Source organism: Catharus ustulatus, chromosome W, assembly GCF_009819885.2.
Source record: "Catharus ustulatus isolate bCatUst1 chromosome W, bCatUst1.pri.v2, whole genome shotgun sequence".
NCBI lineage: Eukaryota > Metazoa > Chordata > Aves > Passeriformes > Turdidae > Catharus > Catharus ustulatus.
The window spans coordinates 4,870,386-4,889,812 of NC_046261.2; the positions used below are offsets into that span (position 1 = coordinate 4,870,386).

General features: G+C 45.5%; 1 protein-coding gene across 1 annotated transcript in view; it reads right to left on the reverse strand.

Annotated features, from left to right (window-relative positions):
• The window catches only part of LOC117005073 (60S ribosomal protein L17-like), a 112,705-nt gene that overhangs the window by 84,260 nt on the left and 9,018 nt on the right, over nucleotides 1-19,427 (reverse strand). The gene's annotated exons all lie outside the window — the stretch shown is intronic.

A 19,427-nucleotide genomic window follows, 5' to 3' on the forward strand; every position in this document is an offset into this window, starting at 1 on the left:
ATCCTCCTCCTTTGAGTAAAAAGTAATAGAGTAAAAAAAAAATACACTAAAGTCAATAAAGTAAGAGCCCAGTTTCCAGAATGGAAAGAGATTAAGGAGACTCTGTAAAAGTTAGTTGAAAAAACCTTTTTGTAAGCTATGGGGTGGACTGGACTACATTGAAAATTCCTATAAATTGTAGAGAAAACACATGGGGGGGTTAAAGTGTTTGAGAAAAAGATCCTTTGCCCCAAGGGAATGGGGGTCTCTGTTTTGAAAGAAAAAAGAAAAAAAGACAAATAGAAACATTAAAAAAAAAAAAAAAGATGAAAAGAACTTTTGCCTTTAAACAGCTTGTCCTTAAAAGTAATACCCCATGAGTTTGCCATGGCCCACAAACACAGCTCTGGGAAGGCTGTGAAGATAGGAGTTTCACGATTTTGCAAATTTTCCCAGGCACATGGAAATCGTGAAGGTAAAGACACAAGAAAACTTTATTTGTTTCTTGGAAAAGATCCTTATAGTCAAAACAAGAAAAAACTTCTCTCTCTGAAGTAAACTGAAATAATTATTTAAGTAAAAAACTGACTAAAATGTCTCTGCATGTTGTTGTTAAAAAATGTAGAAAGTGGGGGGAGGAAGGAGTAATTTAAAAATCTTGTTCTGAATTTCTTATTTTCTCTATGTTATTAATAAATTTCTTCTTTATACCCTTTGTCCTTGTTTAGGGAAAATTTAGGGAAAACCTCCGGAAGGAGCCCCCAGAAAACAAAACCCCCACGACTCCTCCCCCCCACCACCGGGTTCAGGAAGAATTTCCTCAGAGGAAAAGTGGAAAAAACATGTTTATTAATCAAACAAAACACTCCCCAACACAAGAAAAGAAAATGAACAGCCCCAGATGACAAAAAAACTCTTCCACCAGTGTGAAAGGATGACAAACTCAGAAAATCTCTCCTGTGAGTGGTATCAGTCTCCGGCGCTGGGAATGACTGCTTCAGATCACAAATTGCAGACTCCCGGTGTTCCTTGGTGTTTCCCAGGTCCCGGTCCAGAACAGGTTCAGATGGTATATATAAAGGGAAAGAAAGAAAGAACAACAAAAAAAAAAACCAGTCCAGGGAAAGAGATTGGACTGCCTAACTAAACTAACTAATAAGCAAAAGCAAAGGCCAGCAAAGCTAAAGCCAGCAAGCCAAGTAATCAAGTAAGCAAGCAAGCAAAAGCCAGCCTGAGCCAGCAAACTTAGCCTCCCCTAAGCACAGATGATGGGGGAGGGGAGCCAACTGATAAGTAGACAAAACAAACCTTCACTGAAACAGAACACACGATTGGGGATACAAGCACCATAACATCACCCCAGGACACCCTTTTAAGTTTTAATCCTGCCTTGTTTTTGCTCCTAAATCCTATCTCAAAGAAAAATTAAGTACAGTAATTTCACGATTATAAGCTGCACCATTTTGACTAAAATTTTGCTCCTAACTCGGAAGTGCGCCTTACACTCAGGAGTGGTCAATATATAAACAAATTTTGGAAATTTCCCAACCCGGAAGTCTGAGTCCACCCGGCCCCGGGCAGCGGGGCAGCAACGGCACAGCGGCAGCGCTGCCCGGCCCCGGGGGGGCATGGCAGTGCTGCCCGGCCCCGGGGGGTGCGGCGGCGTTCCCTGGCCCCGGAGAGCGGAGCCGTGGAGGCACTGCCTGGCCCCGGGAAGCACGGCAGCGGCAGCTGCCGGGCACACCCCACCCCCGCTTCCTGGCGGCAGCGCCCAGGCATGCCCCACCCCCGTTTCCTGGCGGCAGCAGATGGCCACGCTGCACCCCCGCTTCCCAGCGGCAGTGGCCGGGCATGCCGCTCTCCCGCTTCCCGGCGGCAGTGGTCAGGGACGTTGCACCCCCGCTTCCCGGCGGCAGTGGCCGGGGACGTTGCACCCCCACTTCCCAGCGGCAGTGGTTGGGGACGCCGCACCCCTGCTTCCCGGTGGCAGGGGCGAGCGGGGCCAGGGCCACTCCCTGGCGGCTGCCCCGAGCGGGATCCCGAGCCAGTAAACCCCGTGATCACGCTATTCTGTTACTAATTGGCAACTTTGTGAAAGTTGCACGCGCATCCTTGCTGCGAACGAAAGTGCGGCTTATAATCCGGTGCGGTTTATATGCAGACAAATACCTAAATGTTGCCGACACCCGGAGCTGAGGCTTATAATCAGGTGCATCTTGTAATCGTGAAATTACTGTATATAAAAATTAGCAAACTTAAACTAAATCAAGACAACTGGTTAAGCCCCTGTATGCACTAATCAACAACAAGCAGTTTTATAAGTTGCAAAAATAAGGCAATTGCAGAACAGCCTCTTCCTTTTAGAATGTCTTCTGTGTGATCAGCTGCTCAACATGTAACTCACAGGCACTAACTTCATCCACCTCCCTGGAGGCATGCACTTTCTCTCAAGCTCCATGTACCATTCTACCCTCTCAGTCTTGTAGATCCCAACCCCCTTCAAAAGGTCAAGCAGTTGCTTGCAAAGAAAAAGTCCTACAACAAAAAGCCAGTGCTGGCTTTCATAGTTCCTTTGCAGTCTGTAAACTAGACAAAACACACTAGTAATTCACACTTTCCTTCTGAGCTACATATAGAGCATCAAGACATTTTCTCAAAGTGGCAGAGTCCATCATTACAGCAAAGCATTTACAGCTGCAGTTCAGACTGAGAGATGTGCCAGGACAGAAGGCATTTGCTGCTCTGCCTTCTTCCATGTGAAACACGATATCCACATCTCAGTCACTTTAACACACTTTCCACGTTGCTGAGTCCAGGCAGTTAGAGATCACACAGATGGAAGTGCCAGGACAGAAGACATATCCCCTTCTATTAGCAACATTTAAGTTGTACATATAAACTGTGGCGTTGTATCGTCTTTTCCAAATAGACCTGTTGTCCCTTTTCTCACTCTCACATCTTCATTGCAAATGTCCATCAGATGTGCCTATAGATAAAGGCTCTAGAAGTAAAAACCAATGGAGAGTTGCACCTTCCCCTGGCCCCACATAAGCCACATCAAACTCACGTGTGCACTCTGTCCAGCCTTTCTCTGTTGCATCTACCATCGAGTGCTTCTGATGCCTAGAGGAGCTGGAACAGAGGCTACACAGAGTAAAGGGGAATAAAATGGGTATTTATTGAGAGGTTTTCAAAGGCCACACCCTGGCAGTACCAGTGCCACAGTCATGGCCCCTGCCTGGATGGTTCCAAGATGGAAGCAAAAGGGGGTTTGGTCATAAGATCTCACATCTTTATAGATTTTAGCCCATTTGCATGCAAGCATCAACTGTCCAATTAATAGCCTCAAATCATGAGGTTTCATCCTTCTTGCTTGCTTGCTGGCCCACCCTCCTCTTTCCATGTTGTTTATGTTTATGGTCTGAAGTTTGAAGAAACTGTCCTTTAGTCCCCAGCTGGAATAGCACTGTTTTGTCTTCATCATCCGGGCACAACAGAAAAGCACACCCAAGCAGAACAGAAAAACTTAGAACTTAAGGCATCAATTTCCCCCCTTCAGAGGCTCAACAAGGCCTCTACCTTGTTGATTCTCTATTCTAAATTTTACTGACAACGAGTATTTAATGACAGATAAGTGTCTAATAATAATAAATATCTAACATTAGATAAATATCGAATAGTAAATACAGTAATTTCACGATTATAAGCCGCACTGAGTATAAGCCGCACTTCTGGGTTTCAGCAACTTTTTGGTTTTTTGTCCATATACAAGTCGCACCTGATTATAAGCCGCAGGTTACAATACAGAGTGTGATAGAAGGCATCTGCTCTATCACCATCTGTTGAGGCTGGGGACAGTGATCCTTATCTCAATGGCAGATAATCTGCTAATGGGCCATCCATTGAAACCAGGCAGGGCATTGTTCTTTATCTTTTCACACCCCATCCTTCCTCCAGCGAGTCATTTTCTGCTAATGGCCCATTGAGTCCCACTGTGTGACTGATAAAATTACTGCATCCCATTGAAAGTTGCTTCAGCCAGGGGGAAGAGCCCAACATTTCTTACCAAGATAAAAACAGAGGCTTTGGGACACTAAGGGAGCCCCTTTCTCCACTGGACTCCAGAGGAAAACCGGATTTCTCCACATCACCACTGGACCTCTGGAGGGAAACTGCACCTTGTACAGGAGCACTGCTCCAACTGAGCCACATCTGTCACTGCAAGAGGACTGCAACCACCATTTAATGGGACTGCTACCAACACCCTGCCTGACGGGGTGTAAGGTTGTACTCTGTCAGGGTTTGGAGTTTGTTTCTTTGTAGTACTGTATTTCTGATTTCCCTAGAAAAGAACTGTTATTCCTAATTTCCATATTTTTGCCTGAAAGCCCCTTGATTTCCAAATTATAATAATTTGGAGAGAGGGAGGTTACATTCTCCATTTCAAAGAGAAGTTCCTGCCTTTTTCAGCAGACACCTGTCCTCCAAACTAAAACAGCAACTTTTTGTTCTTTGTCCGTATATAAGCCGCACCTGATTATAAGCCGCACTTTGGGTTCGGACCAAAATTTTAGTCAAAATGGTGCGGCTTATAATCGTGAAATTACTGTACATTCTTAGTAACAAACATAAACCTATCAACAATAAACATCTAATAAGAATAATATCTTACACAATCCAATATTATATAAAGAAGAATAGTAATTAAACACAGAAGAGGAACCACGTAACATATATTATCATTTGCATAAAACCATTAAATAATAATACTGCAAATCATGTTTCCTCTTCATCTGGGTTGTATGTGAACTTTTGTTGCTTTACCATGAGGATGATCAAACAATGAAACAGGTTTGTCTGGAGAGGTTGTGGAGTCTCCATCTGTGGAGATGGTCAAAGTCCAGCTGAACGCAGTCCTGGGAAATCTGCCCTAGGTGACCCTGCCTGAGCAGGTGGGTTCAGACCAAATGAAACCTTTCAAGAGGCCCCTTCCAACCCCAAATGCTCTGCGGCCCATGCCATCCGTAGGCTGCTCGGCCTGTCCTCCTCTCCTGGATGGCTCTCTGGTAACAGAGAAGGTCATCCCTCTCATCAAGGTCTGGCATGGCGTGTGTCCCCACCACTCAACGCCTACTGGGTTGCAGCCAACAGCAGAGCCAAAAGATCTTCTTTGTGGCAAACACAGAGGCCAACCCAGTCTTGCCCTTGACTACCTCATGAGGGTCTTGGCCAGCCCCACTCCCTTCACCTGGCCATCAAAGCAGAGTTTCACCTGCCCCATCTGACAACAAGTGGCTACCATAACAAAACACACACAGATCTGCACTAGCAGCGCAACTACAATGGGGTGCAGCCATGTGCTGAAAATGCCAGTGGCCGTGGGGGACCAGCCAAAAAACTCACCAGTGGTGTTCTCCCGTCCTCTTAATTTGTTCCATCACCAGTTTCATAACTTTACCATCATGGTGAACTGTTATTAGGATCTTTTTAGCTTCAGCCTTGGCATTTTCTAGCAGCCGCTGCAAATTCACATGTCCTAACATTCCTTTTACAAGTGATAAATCCATATTGATGAAGGTTGGGGTTACACTACAATACAAGGTATAGTTTCTGATTAGCAACTGACTAGTAAACACAAAATCACAGTCTTTAATTATAGCCACATTGCAAATACACATGAGTCACTAAACACAGTCTGGTTATAAACTTCCAATTTTCTAGCAAGTTCCTCCCCAGCAATGGTTTTGGGGAGTTAGGCATGGAAAGGAATTGATAGGTTATCCAATGTTTCCCCAATTTGAATGTTAAAGGTTGAATGAAAGGTTGTGTTTCACTTACCCCAGTCGCCCCCAACAATATGTACAGTGTTGTGACTCAGTTTCCCTTCTAAGGTATTTAACACAAAAAATATGCTACTCCTGTATCTACCAAATACTCGATGTCATCTTTCCCCAGCTTGGTTATAACCAAGAGCTCTGCTGGGGAAATAGCCCTCAGTTGCCATCACTCAGAGCCTGAGCAACTTGAGGTTTGTACTACTGGGAGTTGGGAAACAGGATTTTTCCTTTAGCACTGGACAGTCCTTTTTCCAATGTCCCCACTTTTTACAGTATGCACACTGGTCCTTCTCTGTAGGGGAAGTTTTGTTGGGTGACTTTTCCTGAGCTGCCTTCTTACTAGGTTGGGATTGAACTCTTTCAGTTGGACCCCTATCTTGAAACACCTTTCAGGCAACCTCAAGCAGTTTCTCCATATCTCGGACTCCCTCTAATATCATTTGAAGTCTGACCCATAAACAACAAAACCAGATGTGCTTTACCACGGGTTGACTCGGAGTCTAGATCTGTATATTTGATAGCGGTTTCTCTTAACCTGTTTAAAAAATCAAATGGTGATTAATCATCATTTTGTCTCACTTCATAAAGCTTTGACCAATTTATAGCTTTAGGTACACCATGTCTTAACCCATATACCACAAGACTTTGATATCGTTTTAACCTCGCCATATCTTCTGGTATATTTGGATCCCACCCAGGATTCTCAAGGGGGAATATCTGAGTGACAGTACCTTGAAGTAGTCCACTGGCTATGCTCCCCTCCACTGATGTTGTGATGGCTTTATTGACCATTTGTCTCTCAGTGGGATCGAGTAATGTATCTAACACAGAGTTCAAATCTGACCAGTCAGGGTTTTGTGAGTTAATAGCCTGTTCTACTAATTTTGCCACTTTATCTGGGTTCTCTTTATATTTCCCCACAGTAGTTTTCCAATGTTCTAACTCTATAAGGGAGAATGGAACTTTCACATATATCAGCCCCTGATTACCAACTGCTTGTTGTAAGGGGGCTTGCAAAACTGGTTCTCTTTCTTTCTCCCTTTTTGATCTAGTACAGTGGGCAATTGGGCTACGTTCTCTGAGGGCTTTTCTTGCTATCCTTCCCCTCCTTCGCCTGTTTAAGTCAGCAATAATCTCGTCCATTTCAACATCCTCTTCTTCCTCCTCAGAGTCATTTCAGTAAGAGCTGTTTGACTCTGTTGTAGCAAACAGTCTACCTCGGCTAGCCCCCATCCTAGAAAGCACCATGCAGGACCTATTGCGATGTTGCTTCCCGGCTGTGTTTCTGCGATCTTTGATGGTGTCATCTCCCGGGGCAGCTCCCTGGTCTTCGGGGTTGCCATGGTATCTCACAGGCCTGAGAACGGAGGGGGTGCCACTCCCACTATGGGACGTTCCCTATCTGCCTTCTTGGCCCTGCCCCCCAGCCCCTCCACTCAGTAGAAGGCTTTAGCCTGTAGCCCTTCCTCTCGGGGTGGTGCTGAGGGCTGCAAACACAGGCTATCTCCTCCCCCCTTTCCGATCCCTCGGGGTGGTACCGGAGACAGCGGCGAGGGCGGTGTCCATTGCTGCCAAGGCCCGCCTTTCTCCTCCTTCACTGACTGGGGTCCCGCCTGAGCTGTGCCCCCCCCGCCCCTCTTTGCGGGGGTGCAGAAGGAGGGGCCGCGCTCTGGCCCAAGCCCATGCCCTGGCCCAAGCCCGGGCCCAGCGCAGCCGGGACCGATCCTGTTCTCATGGCAGGCACAACCACGTCCATCTCTGCCTCCTCTGGATTTTTATGTATGCTACTGAAAGTTGACTCTTTCTTTTTACCTTTTAAGACTAATATATGTTCTTTCTTCTTATCTAGGTTCTGCTCACATGCTAATACCATAAAAAGCCGGGCATATTCTAACTCTAAAAAATCTGTCTTCGCGTATTCAGGATATTAAACTTGATATTAATTTTCAATCTAAACTCCCAAATTTAAGCCATGTTTCTCCATTATCTAGTACATACTTTGGCCACATTTTCTCTGAGAGTCTAATAAGTTTAGATTTTTAAAGCATAGACTCTTCCCCAATTAAATTTGCCCAGTTTTTCAATATTAAACCCAAAGGGCTATCTCTTGGAATACTACCTTTATCACATTCAGAAGAGAATACACAACCCATTCTGATACCCAAAAATAAAGAGCAAAAACCACAAACAATTGGGATTATAACTCATGACCCTCAGAGTCACAGCACAGACACTAGTCAGCTGCACCACCCTTTGGCTCCAGGCCACTGTCACTACAATTTAAACCTACTCTTTAAGAAGGCATTCCTTCTTACCCACAGATACAGAGCAAAACAATTCTACTTATAACCCTAAGGTTCTCCAAAACAAATTTACAGTTTACAAAATGCAATTCACAAACCCTCTTAGCACCTAACCCAGATGCTAAACAAACAGAATACCCTTTTATTTGGTCACACGTGTGTTGCAACCCACTACCCAAGATGTATTAAGAATGGTATGTCCCTTGACTCCTGTGACCCCTGTAATACCTATGGACTGACCCTATCTCCTCTGCTTTACCCTATTGTCAGGATGCCAATTCCCCCACCCTTCCTGACCCTAGAAAAGACCTCTGTCCTTAGGAAACTTCCTCTTTGCCCCCTGGAAGCCATGAAGAAATAAACCAAGGAACCCCCTGGGAGAAAAGAGTCTCTGTATCTTTCACCCTTGTTCATGCTGCTCCGGTCCCAGGCTTGCCCTGCTACAGATTTACCAGGATGCAGGGTGAGCCTCAAATAGAAGTAGGAATTTGCGGTCCAACGTGGGGCTTTTCATTAGACATCCCACACGAGTGACTGGGAGTCCTATTATAAGAATTCAGTAAGTCCACGAACAGGTCAATTACCCTGAAGGTAAAAAAACTGCTTTTAGAGTACAGTAATTTCACGAATACAAGTTGCACCATTTTGACCAAAATTTTGGTGGAAACCCGGAAGTGTGGCTAGTTCTCCGGGGCGGCTAATTTATTAAGAAAAATGTGATATCTGCCCTTACCTGGTACCATGCCGGTCCTGTCCCGAGCAAAAATGGTTTGAAATCCATGGTTTCCCGTTGTTCCGACGATGAACCAATCAGAGAACAGTTTATTGCCTACCTGTGGATGGCGGCGTTACTGAGGGGCGGGGGGTGTTATCGGGGTGACTTCCCTCGGCCCGTTCTTTCCGTAGTTTGATAAAAGTGTGTGATATTTCTCTGTACTTTTTTAAGTGTTTTCAGTCTTGTGCGGTTGAGCGGCTGGCCATGTTCGCGTGGATCAGGGGAGGGGAGGGGAGGGGCCGGGCCGGGCTGGGCCAGGTCGGGCCGGGCTATGTTCACGCGATCAGGGGAAAGGAAGGGAGGGGAGGGGCTGAGCCGGGCCGGGCTGTGCTCACGCGGATCAGGGGAAAGGAGGGGAGGGGCCAGGCCGGCTGAGTGGCTGTTTAAAGGCAACGCGGATCCGTTGGGAATGCTCGCAAAATGACCACACCATTGTTCGTGTCTTTTTCGGCTTGTAAATAAAGGGTACGCTGCCACAGCTATGGTCTGTGTCTTTTTTCACTTGGAAATAATGTTTCCAAGGTCGGCAGTAAGCCAGTAAGCCCTGACGATCCGCGATTCTGTTACTAAATGACAACTTTGTGAAAGTTCGCCGCGAACAAAAGTGCGGCTAATATTTGGGTGCGGCTTTTTTATTGACAAAGACATCAACGTTACCAACACACCGGAAATGCGGCTTATACTCCGTGCGGCTTGTATTCGTGAAGTTACTGTAGTTTCAGCTTGCAGGGACAAAATCGGGACCTCGCCCAGCCCAGGACGAGCGATTTCTGAATGGGGACCTATCCACAGTTTTCACAGCCCCAGGCACTCACTGAAAAACGGTAAGTACAGCCCCCGGGTTTAGGGGGAGCGGGCCCTTGAAACTCCACACAGTGAAACATGTGCAGCTCGCTCTGTGGGGGGGGGGGGGGGGGGGGGGGGGGGGGGCACGGGTGTTCGGTCGTGTGGCAGCGGGGTGCCGGGGGGAGCGAGCGCGAAGTGTGTGCACGGCTGGCCTGGGGCCCGACCGTGCACAGAGCTCAGCAGAGACACGCAGGCACGGGGCGTGTGAGAGGCCCGGAGTCGGTCCACCTGCGAGAGGTTTTGCATGCCAGGATCGGTCCCAGAAGCGGAGACAGCACCCTTGCGGCAAGCATGGTCTCCCAGTGGGGGCGGGGGAAAGCGGCGAACGGCGGCACCCCCTCCCTACAGTCAACACTGGGCGGGGAAAGACCAAAAACCGCATTTTTCTGTGTTTTAACTGTGAATTAAGAGTAGATATTAGAGCAGATTGCTTTGAAAAATGGGCATACAGTAGTCTTCTCTTCAAAAGAACATGATTTCCCAGATTAGGGAAATCTTAGATTCTGGAGATGTTATAATCTCTAAGAAAAAATTAGTACATTTTACTAGCTGGTTGTCTGTGGAAAAATCAAATCCTTATTTAGAAAATATAAATTAGGTTCTATTTTAGAATGAAATTAGAAATTTATTAACATTAAAAGTAGAAAATAGAAATGAAAAAGTATCTGTATTCCTCCCAATATTTTTACAAATTCGGAAACTTTTACTTCAAACAGAAAACAACAGACAACAGCAGCAAAACACCCCAGATTCCCCTTCCCTTTTTCCAAAACCCTCTAACCTAGAGCTGGAGAGGACCTGTAAGTCACTCCGAGATCCGCAGGGCACTCGACACGGCTGTAGCAGCTCTGGGCCCCCGAGTCCTCCCCAGTACCCTAGATCTGATGATTTTTCAAAAATTGTCAGCCGTTCTTTCTTGTATCCTTCTCTCCCTATTGTCTTCCCGTCAGTGCAGAGTTCAGACTTTCCTTCCCCTCAAGGCACTAGCCACAGAGCTCAGCCTGAAGGGGCTGCAGGCAAAGTCCAAGGTGACTCTAGTCATATAGTTTGTCCCCGAGAGGCTACAGACTGCATGGTGGGGGGTCAATATGATGGTAGCCACATGCTACCTCCCTCATCCCATAACCCCTTTTTCCCTCTGGTCCCAGTCCCCAACTCTTTCCCCTCCCATAATCCATTCCTGCCCTCGGCTGCCCTGCCTCGTCCTCCCAGACCCTACCCTTCGTGACACCACCATGCAACCCTGCCCCTATGTGTAACCCTAGTTCCCATGGCTACCCCTCCCCGGCTCCGGCTCAGGTTACACATGCCCGTCCTCCAAGCTACTATGGGAGCAGGGGAGAGGGTGGAGCCCCTGCAGGGCTCAGCACCAGTGGGGATGGAGATGGCCAGGGTCCAGCTCACAGCCCCTGCGGGACAAACAGTGTCCCTGCAGTGGGGGAAGGTGCACAGCCTCCAGGGCCCGGTGCGGGGGGAGTGCCCAACCCTAGAAGTCAAAACCTGGAAAAAAATTATATCCATTAGCCACTCCAGTAGTTTATCTTAGTAGGAAAAATAGCATAAGAATTTATCAGCCTTTGTCCTATCAAAATAAAAAAGAAATTTGTAAAGTCCAAAGAGAGTTTGAATGAAGCAGTAAAATTTTTAAGAGCATTATGAAAGCCACATTTAGTTCAAATGAGATGGTACCCAATAATATTAAAGACTTGTTCAGATGTCTGTTAACTCCCTCAAAGTATGATCTGTAGAAAAGCACGTAAAAAAGATCTTTAAAAGTGCTTCTGCAGGAACTTCAACAAAGCCCAAATAGTGCAAAAGATAAAGATGATAATGATATTGCACATAAACATCTATGTAAAAAAAGCAAAAAGCATTGCCAGAAAACCAAACACGAGTATTAACCAATTTTGTTTTTAGATAAAATCTGCAATATAGCAGAAAAAGCCTTCAATCAATTACCTACTGTTAAAGTTAAAAATAGTTATGTTAATATTAAACAGATTTCTTTAGAAAATTTCTTACAGTTTCTGGACTGTCTTCCATACAGGTGGAAAAAAAGGTGCAAAACCCAGTAGTGCAAGCTAAATTGATCAAAGAAATAGCTCAGAGGAATGCTAATAAAACCTGCCGCAGGGTCATACTTAGTCTTCCCCTCGAGCCACCACCTAGCCTACCACAGATGATAGAAGCCTGCACCAGAAAAGCAGAACTATTCAGTGCACCAGAGAGGAACCCAAGACCAGCACAACCAAAGTCTACAGCAGCTGTAACACCAAGACCAAGGAAGCAACCAGTGCCACCACAGCAGTTACAGCATATCACCTACTTCCAGTGCAAGAAGACAGGACACTACACTAAAAACTGTCCAAACAACCAGAAACAGAAGAAAACCAACAAACACAAAAACTAGGTTTACAACATGTACCCGCCATAAATAGAAATACAGCGAGTTCCACACTGGCAAAAGCCTCTTTCTTCAATACAAAGGGAAAGGATGAGACAAATAGTGTGAAAATTCAAAATAACATAAATGTCAAATATTCAATTAACAAAGTTTGGCAGCCTCTTAGTCGTTTCAAGCTTATAACTACAAAAAGGTTTTATTTCAAGTCAGCAGAGTAAACAATTATTACAGTAGACCTGCCTAACACTTCACTGAACGTGACGTTATTGCATATAAAGCTAGACAGTGAGTATTTTATTAGAAACACAGCACACACACCCCTGGAGATTGAGTTGGTTCCCATGTCCTTGAAAGAAAATATCTCCTACCTCATTCTCCTGGCACACTGTTCTCAACCACCATTTTACCTGGTCGAGGGGCAAATCCTCGCCCAGGCCATTCCCGTTTCAAAGGAAGTCACAGGAGATAGAAAATCACCTGAAGTCTACTGGGCAGAAGGGGTGGGTGAGGACAAACCCTCTCTGGCTTGCAACCTGACCCATGGTTCAAACCATCTCCATGTAGAGGGAGTGCTGAACACAGAAACAGATGTGACGATCATACCCAAAAAATGTGGTCGTCACATTGAGAATTACAACCCGTGGTAGGCAAAATCCAAGGTTTAGGAAGAGTCAAATTAGTAAAAATATCAAAAAGTATCGTGCAAATTGAGGAGCCGGATGGAAAGTTAGCTAGTGTCCGTCCGTTTGTTACAGATTATAAATGCCCCCTGTGGGAAAGAGATACCATGCCCCAGGGGAGAATGCGAATGGTTATTCCTAAAACTCCCCAAAATTTTTAAAAGCGGCCACTGAAAAGTGCCCTGCCCACAAATTGACATGACTAGATAATTCCCTGAGATGAGTAGCTCAATAGTCGATAAGTAAGAAAAAACTCAAGGCGCTAAAAAGCTTGTAACAGAGCAATTAGCAAAAAGTCACATAAAAAAAACTTCAAGCCCTTAGAATTCCCCAGTGTTTGTAATAAAAAAACAAAAAACAAAAAAAAATAAAAGTTGTTACATAATCTCCAAAAAATAAACAAAATTATAGCAGACATGAGATCACTTCAACCAGAAATGCCCTTCCAAACGATGCTTCCTCAAAATTAGAAATTAGCTGTCTTAAATATTAAAGACTGTTTCTTTCAAATTCCTTTACACCCAGAAAATGCTCCACAGTTTGCCTTCTCTGTTCTTACTATCAACAGAAAAGCCCCAATGAAGCGCTACCACTGAAAAGTACTCTCGCAAGAAATAAAGTGTAGTCCCTTTATATACCAGTAGTACGTGACATCGTTACTGTCCCCGGTACGTGCTCAGAAAAAAGAAGCTATCATCTTGTATTATATAAATAATATTCTTGCGTGTACCCCCAATAACTCTATACTTCCACACACACTTAACCTAGTAGTTAAGGTTTTAACCTCTGCTAGATTTCAATTGCAAAATGATAAAGTCCCAAAATGCCACCTTAAAAATACCTGAGTTTAGAAATCACTGCAAGAACCAATGTTCCTCAGAAATTGAAAATCAATTGTAATCCAAAGACCTTAGCAAATATCCATTCCTTGTGTAAGTCATTAAATTGGGTTATGCCCTGGCTAGGTCTCACTATCGAGGACCTAGAGCCCCTTTTCAATTTATTGAAGGGGGAGAGAGAGTTGGTTTCTCCCAGAGAACTGACCCCAGAGGCAAAGGTTGCAATCGAAAAGGTACAGAAAGCTCTAGCAGAGAGGTAGGTTCATCGCTACCAGCCTCAGTTGCCTTTCAAATTCATAGTCCTGGGAAAACTGACACACTTGCACGGTTTGATATTGCAATCGATCGAGAGGTAGAAAGATTAACTCTTAATCATAGTGGGTCTTCCTCTCCCACCAAAGATCTAAGACCATCACAAAGCCACAAGAACTCATAGCTCACCTGATTCGGAAGGCAAGGATGAGACTGTATGAGTTGGCTGGTTGTGACTTTACATGTATCCACCTTCCAGTCAAACTCTCTGAGGAGGGAAGGAACTCTCCTGAAAGGTTGACAAAGGAGATGTTCGAGCACTTGCTCCAGAGCAATGCCAGTCTCCAAATGTCTCTGGACAGCTACAGTGGACAAATATCAGTCCATGCCCTGTCTCACAAGCTGTTCAATGAGGAATTCCACCTCATTCCTTGTGAGGAGTCGGAAACCTCTCAAAGCTCTCACAGTGTTCACAGATGCATCTGGGGCTTCCCACAAGTTGACGATGACTTAGAGAAATCCTCAGACTCAGTTCTGAGAAGCTGATGTTGAGTTTGTGGAAAGATCGCCTCAGGTAGCTGAACTGGCTGCAGTGGTAAGAGCTTTTGAGAAGTTCTCAGAGCCAATCAACTTGGTAACAGATTCAGCTTATGTAGTGTCCAGGGCGGAGCAGGCAATGCTCAAAGAGGTCGACAATGAGCAGCTTTTCAGGTTGCTGTCAAAACTAATCTAATTTCCCATGGAAAACATCCGTTCTGTGTGATGCATGTAAGGTCACACACTGATTTGCCAGGTGAGATCGCAGAAGGGAATCGTCAGGCAGACTCCCTTGCAACCCCAGTGGAACAAGCACGTCTCCCTGACATCTTCCAACAGGCAAAGCTGAGCCACCAGCAGTACCATCAGAATGTGCCAAGTCTGATCCGTCAGTTCCAGCTAACATGGAGTCAGGTTCGGGCCAGTGTGGCCACCTGTCCCAGCTGCCAGCTCCAAGCCATGTCATCGCTAGGTACAGGGGTTAACCCCTGAAGCCTTGGCAGCTGTGAAGTATGGCAGACAAACATCACACACATTCCCAGTTTCGGTCACCTCAAATATGCTCACGTAAGCATTGACACATATTCAGGTGCAGTTTATGCCTCTACCCACGCAAACAAAAGAGTTGTGCATGCCAAACAACACCTAGTGCAAACCTTTTCAGTATTGGAGATCCCTAAGAAAATCAGAACAAATAATGGCCCAGCGTATGTGTCCAAGGAGTTCCTGGAATTTGTCCAACAGTAGGGAGTGGAACATAAAACAAGCATTCCCCACTCCCCCACAGGCCAAGTGGTGATTGAGGGTGCACACCAAACATTCAAGCAAGTCCTGGTTAGACAGAGCAGTTCAACTGTGTGGATTTCTCCACAGTAGAAGCTCTGCAAAGCCCTCTTCACTATCAGTTTTCTGAACTATTCATTTGAAAACATGAATCCTCTGGTGGTTGGTCATTTTAACAGTGGTAAACAGTTCAAGTTGTCTCAGTATCCACCAGTTTTGATTAGGGACCTAGAAACCTGAGAAACCAAAGGTCCCTATGAGTTTGTTACCTGGGGACATGGTTATGCATGCATATCCACTCCCTCAGACCTTCAGTGAATTCCCCAAAAATGAGTGAAGCCTTTTGTCCCCAAACAGCCAGTCCCAGCTAAAGGGGACGAGAAACAAGTAGCAGTTCCTTCAAAAAGAAGATGCCACTGGAAAGAAGAAAGAGAACTTACATAGAAGACTACCTTCCGGCAGATTCAGAGACTTTTAACATGTTTTAAAAATATTTGTTTTCTTTTTAGAGAATACCTTCCTCCCACTCAATCCATGATGAACCCCATCCAAGTTGTCTTCTTGTTAACAATAAACAGTCTAGCAGCTGCATGAATCATCCCTCAGCCACATCAAAACGTCTGGGTGACCCTGGCAAAGACACTCAAACAGGAAAACATATGCCTGTCCACGGCAGCAGTAGAAAATCCTATGTCCACCTGCCTGGTAGGAATTCCCTTGAAAGCTAGAAAATATTCGTCCAGTTTTGAAATACAAATGCCAAATGAACTTCCCGAGTCACACACTATTTCATTATACAAACCTTGTAAGCAGCAAGCAGTAATGAGTAAGAATCCTGTAGAGGAACTGTTGCCAAGTTTGCCCAAAGCAGCTCAGGAACCCCAGGAACTAGAGTTGTTAGGTTCCTATCCAGCACAATACTGCATTCATTTTATAATCTTTCCAAAACCTTCTGACACCAAGGAATTCCACAACATAAGGCAATACAGACAGGAATTCATAGCCAAAAGGTGGTGCAATAGTCTGAGTCATATTGCAACAAACACCCCATCTCTAACAAATCCCAAGAGCCTCCCTAAGGAATTGATTTGTAGAGATCAGGCACGAGCAAGAATTCCTTCTCGGCTATTAGGAGGGCCATGCACCTTCAAGCGACTAGCCCTGTTGGTACCCAAATATTAGCCGTACTTTCGTTCACGGCGAACTTTCACAAAGTCGTCATTTAGTAACAGAATCGCGGATCACCGGGGCTTACTGGCTTACTGCCGACCTTGGAAACATTATTTCCAAGTGAAAAAAGACACAGACCATAGTTGCGGCCCCTCCCCTCCCTTCCTTTCCCCTGATCCACACAAGCACAGCATAGTCCGGCCCGGTCCGACCTGGCCCCTCCCCTCCTTTCCCCTGATCCGCGCGAGCACAGCACAGCCCAGCCCGGTCCGGCCCGGCCCCTCCCCTCCCCTCCTTTCCCCTGATCCGTGCGAGCACAGCACAGCCCAGCCCAGCCTGGCCCAGCCCCTCCCCTCCCCTCCCCTCCCCTGATCCACGCGAACATGGCCAGCTGCTCAACCGCACAAGACTGAAAACACTTAAAAAAGTACAGGAAATATCACACACTTTTATCAAACTGCCGAGAGAACGGGTCAAGGGAAGTCACTCCGATAACACCCCCCGCCCCTCAGTAACGTCGCCATCCACAGGCAGGCAATAAGCTGTTCTCTGATTGGTTCATCGTCGGAACAACGGGAAACCATGGATTTCAAACCATTTTTGCTCGGGACAGGACCGGCACGGTACCAGGTAAGGGCAGATATCACATTTTTGTTAATAAATTAGCCGCCTCGGAGTACTAGCCGCACTTCTGGGTTTCCACCAAAATTTTGGTCAAAATGGTGCGGTTTGTATTAGTGAAATTACTGTACTTTAAGAGAATGGGAAATTATCTTGAGAAGGACTTCTGCCAAATCTATTTGTTACCAAAAATTTGTAGAAATAAAACTCCTAAATACCAATGTAGCATTAAGAAGCAGGCATTTATTATTCAGCCAGATGCACAAGGGGATATCTCCTCCAGAATATCGTGCATGCTGAGTACAGAAAAAGTTCCTGTTTATATACTATATTTTACATACATATTCATAAGTTTTCCCAGAAGAAACATACATATGATAGTAATTTCCCCAAAGTCATTAGCATATTTTCCCTCCCATTGGCACATGCGTTCTTCTGTCCTGGGGGTCTCTTTGGTGATCCCTGGTGGTCAGCAACCCCATATTCATACTTGACTGCCCAGTGAACAGCTAAAAAGTTGGTATAACTGGGCTGGTTTCTCTCCAGTTCTTCTTCTTGGTCAATGTTTAACATGATCCTACAGAATAAACATAGTGCAGTTCCATAGGCCAGTGATTTTTGAAGAATAAGCATTGTATTAACCCACCAGGTGCAAACAATTCTTCATCTAGCACTATATTTGTAAATGGTTTTTAATTTTTGAATTAAAGACTTTGATAAGCCCAGCCAAGTGGGTATGATGCAATACAATCTCCATGATCCAATGGTTCTTCTCAGACAAGAACATTAAAACCCTATACAGTTATCATATGAACAAGTCCTTGACTATGCAAATTTTAAGGGGCTAGTACTATCTGGATTGTTCTCCACATATTCTGTTTGTTTTATATATAAGAATTTCTGGCAAAATGCCTTGTAGTCAGCTAGGGTATTCTAGTTCAGTTAACTAGACCATTAAAACCAAAAGTCATATTGGTTGTAAGCCTTATTTCATACTTACAATTCTGTTACTCACCACAGTTAGAGCTGAAATACCAGATTCTCACCTCTAATGCTGATACTTACTATTCTCTGTCCTTATATAGATTTTGCCAAGTTAAGGTCAGATTTTACAGATTCATCAGCCTTTCACTATCCTTCTTTCCATGCCTGGACAGACATAAGCACAACCCTTGGCAAAGATGACATTGTCCAATTACTTCAGGACTCTTAAAACTTGAAGATGCACAAGTCCAATAAAACTACAGTAATTTCACGATTATAAGCCGCACCATTTTGACTAAAATTTTGTTCCAAACTCAGAAGTGCGGCTTGTAATCCGGAGTGGTTTATATATGGACAATGTTCTAAAAGTTGCCAATCCAGAAGTTCAAACCCGCGGCAGCCCCAAGCCGAGCTAGAGCGCGGCTGGCCCCGGCAGAGGCAGGGAAGCCTAGCAGAGGTGGGGCCGGCAGCGCCAGGCCAAGGCAAGCAAACGTGGTGGTGGTGGTGCAGGTGGTGGGCGGGGACAAGCAAGCCCGGCGACGGCGGCAGCGTCACCCGGTCGGCCCCGAGTGGCCCCACCAAGTGGCAGCGCCGAGCTAGGTCACCTAGCCCCGTTGGCAGCCCCGAGTGGGCCAAGCCTGCCCGGCCCCGAGCCGAGCCAGTGAACCCCGTGATCCCGCAATTCTGTTACTAATTGACAACTTTGTGAAAGTTGCACACAGATCCTCGCTTGGAACAAAAGTGCGGCTTATAATCTGGTGCGGCTTATATATGGAGGAAGAACAAAACGTTGCTGACACCCCAGAAGTGCGGCTTATAATCAGGTGCAGTTTGTAATCATGAAATTACTGTAAATTAATCTAAACCACAAAACTATATGTCCTGGTTTAGGGGACAGTATTGCCAGAAAAGAAAAAGACGAGAGCTTTTTTCCCAAAATGGAGAGTGAAAATTCCCTCCCTCCCAGTTTACTATAATTTGGAAATTAAGGGTTTCTCAGGCAAAAGGTATGGGTTTAGGAATAAAAGTTCTTTACTGATATATCTACAAGACAAAACAAGAACAACATCAGCTATGAAAAAAAATCGGTGACAAAACAGAACGAAACTCAGTCTCAGTCTTTTGTCCAGTCAGATGCCCTCCTCCTCCACACGGTCCCGGTGGAGCGTGGGCGGAGTGGTCTTCTCTCTTCTCTGTGTCACGGCAACTGCAGGAGCAGGCAGGCAGCAGCAGCAGGGGGGTCACAGATGGGAGAAGGGTGAAGGAAAAAAACCTCCGCCCACCGTTTGCATCCCGGTTCTCAGCGGTTTTCTCAGAAGCAGGAAGCTATAGCAGTGTCGGAGTGCAGGGCCTGGTCGAACCACAGAGAAAAAAGAAGCTCTCTCCTCCGTGTTCAGGCCAGCGAGTGTGAGTGGCC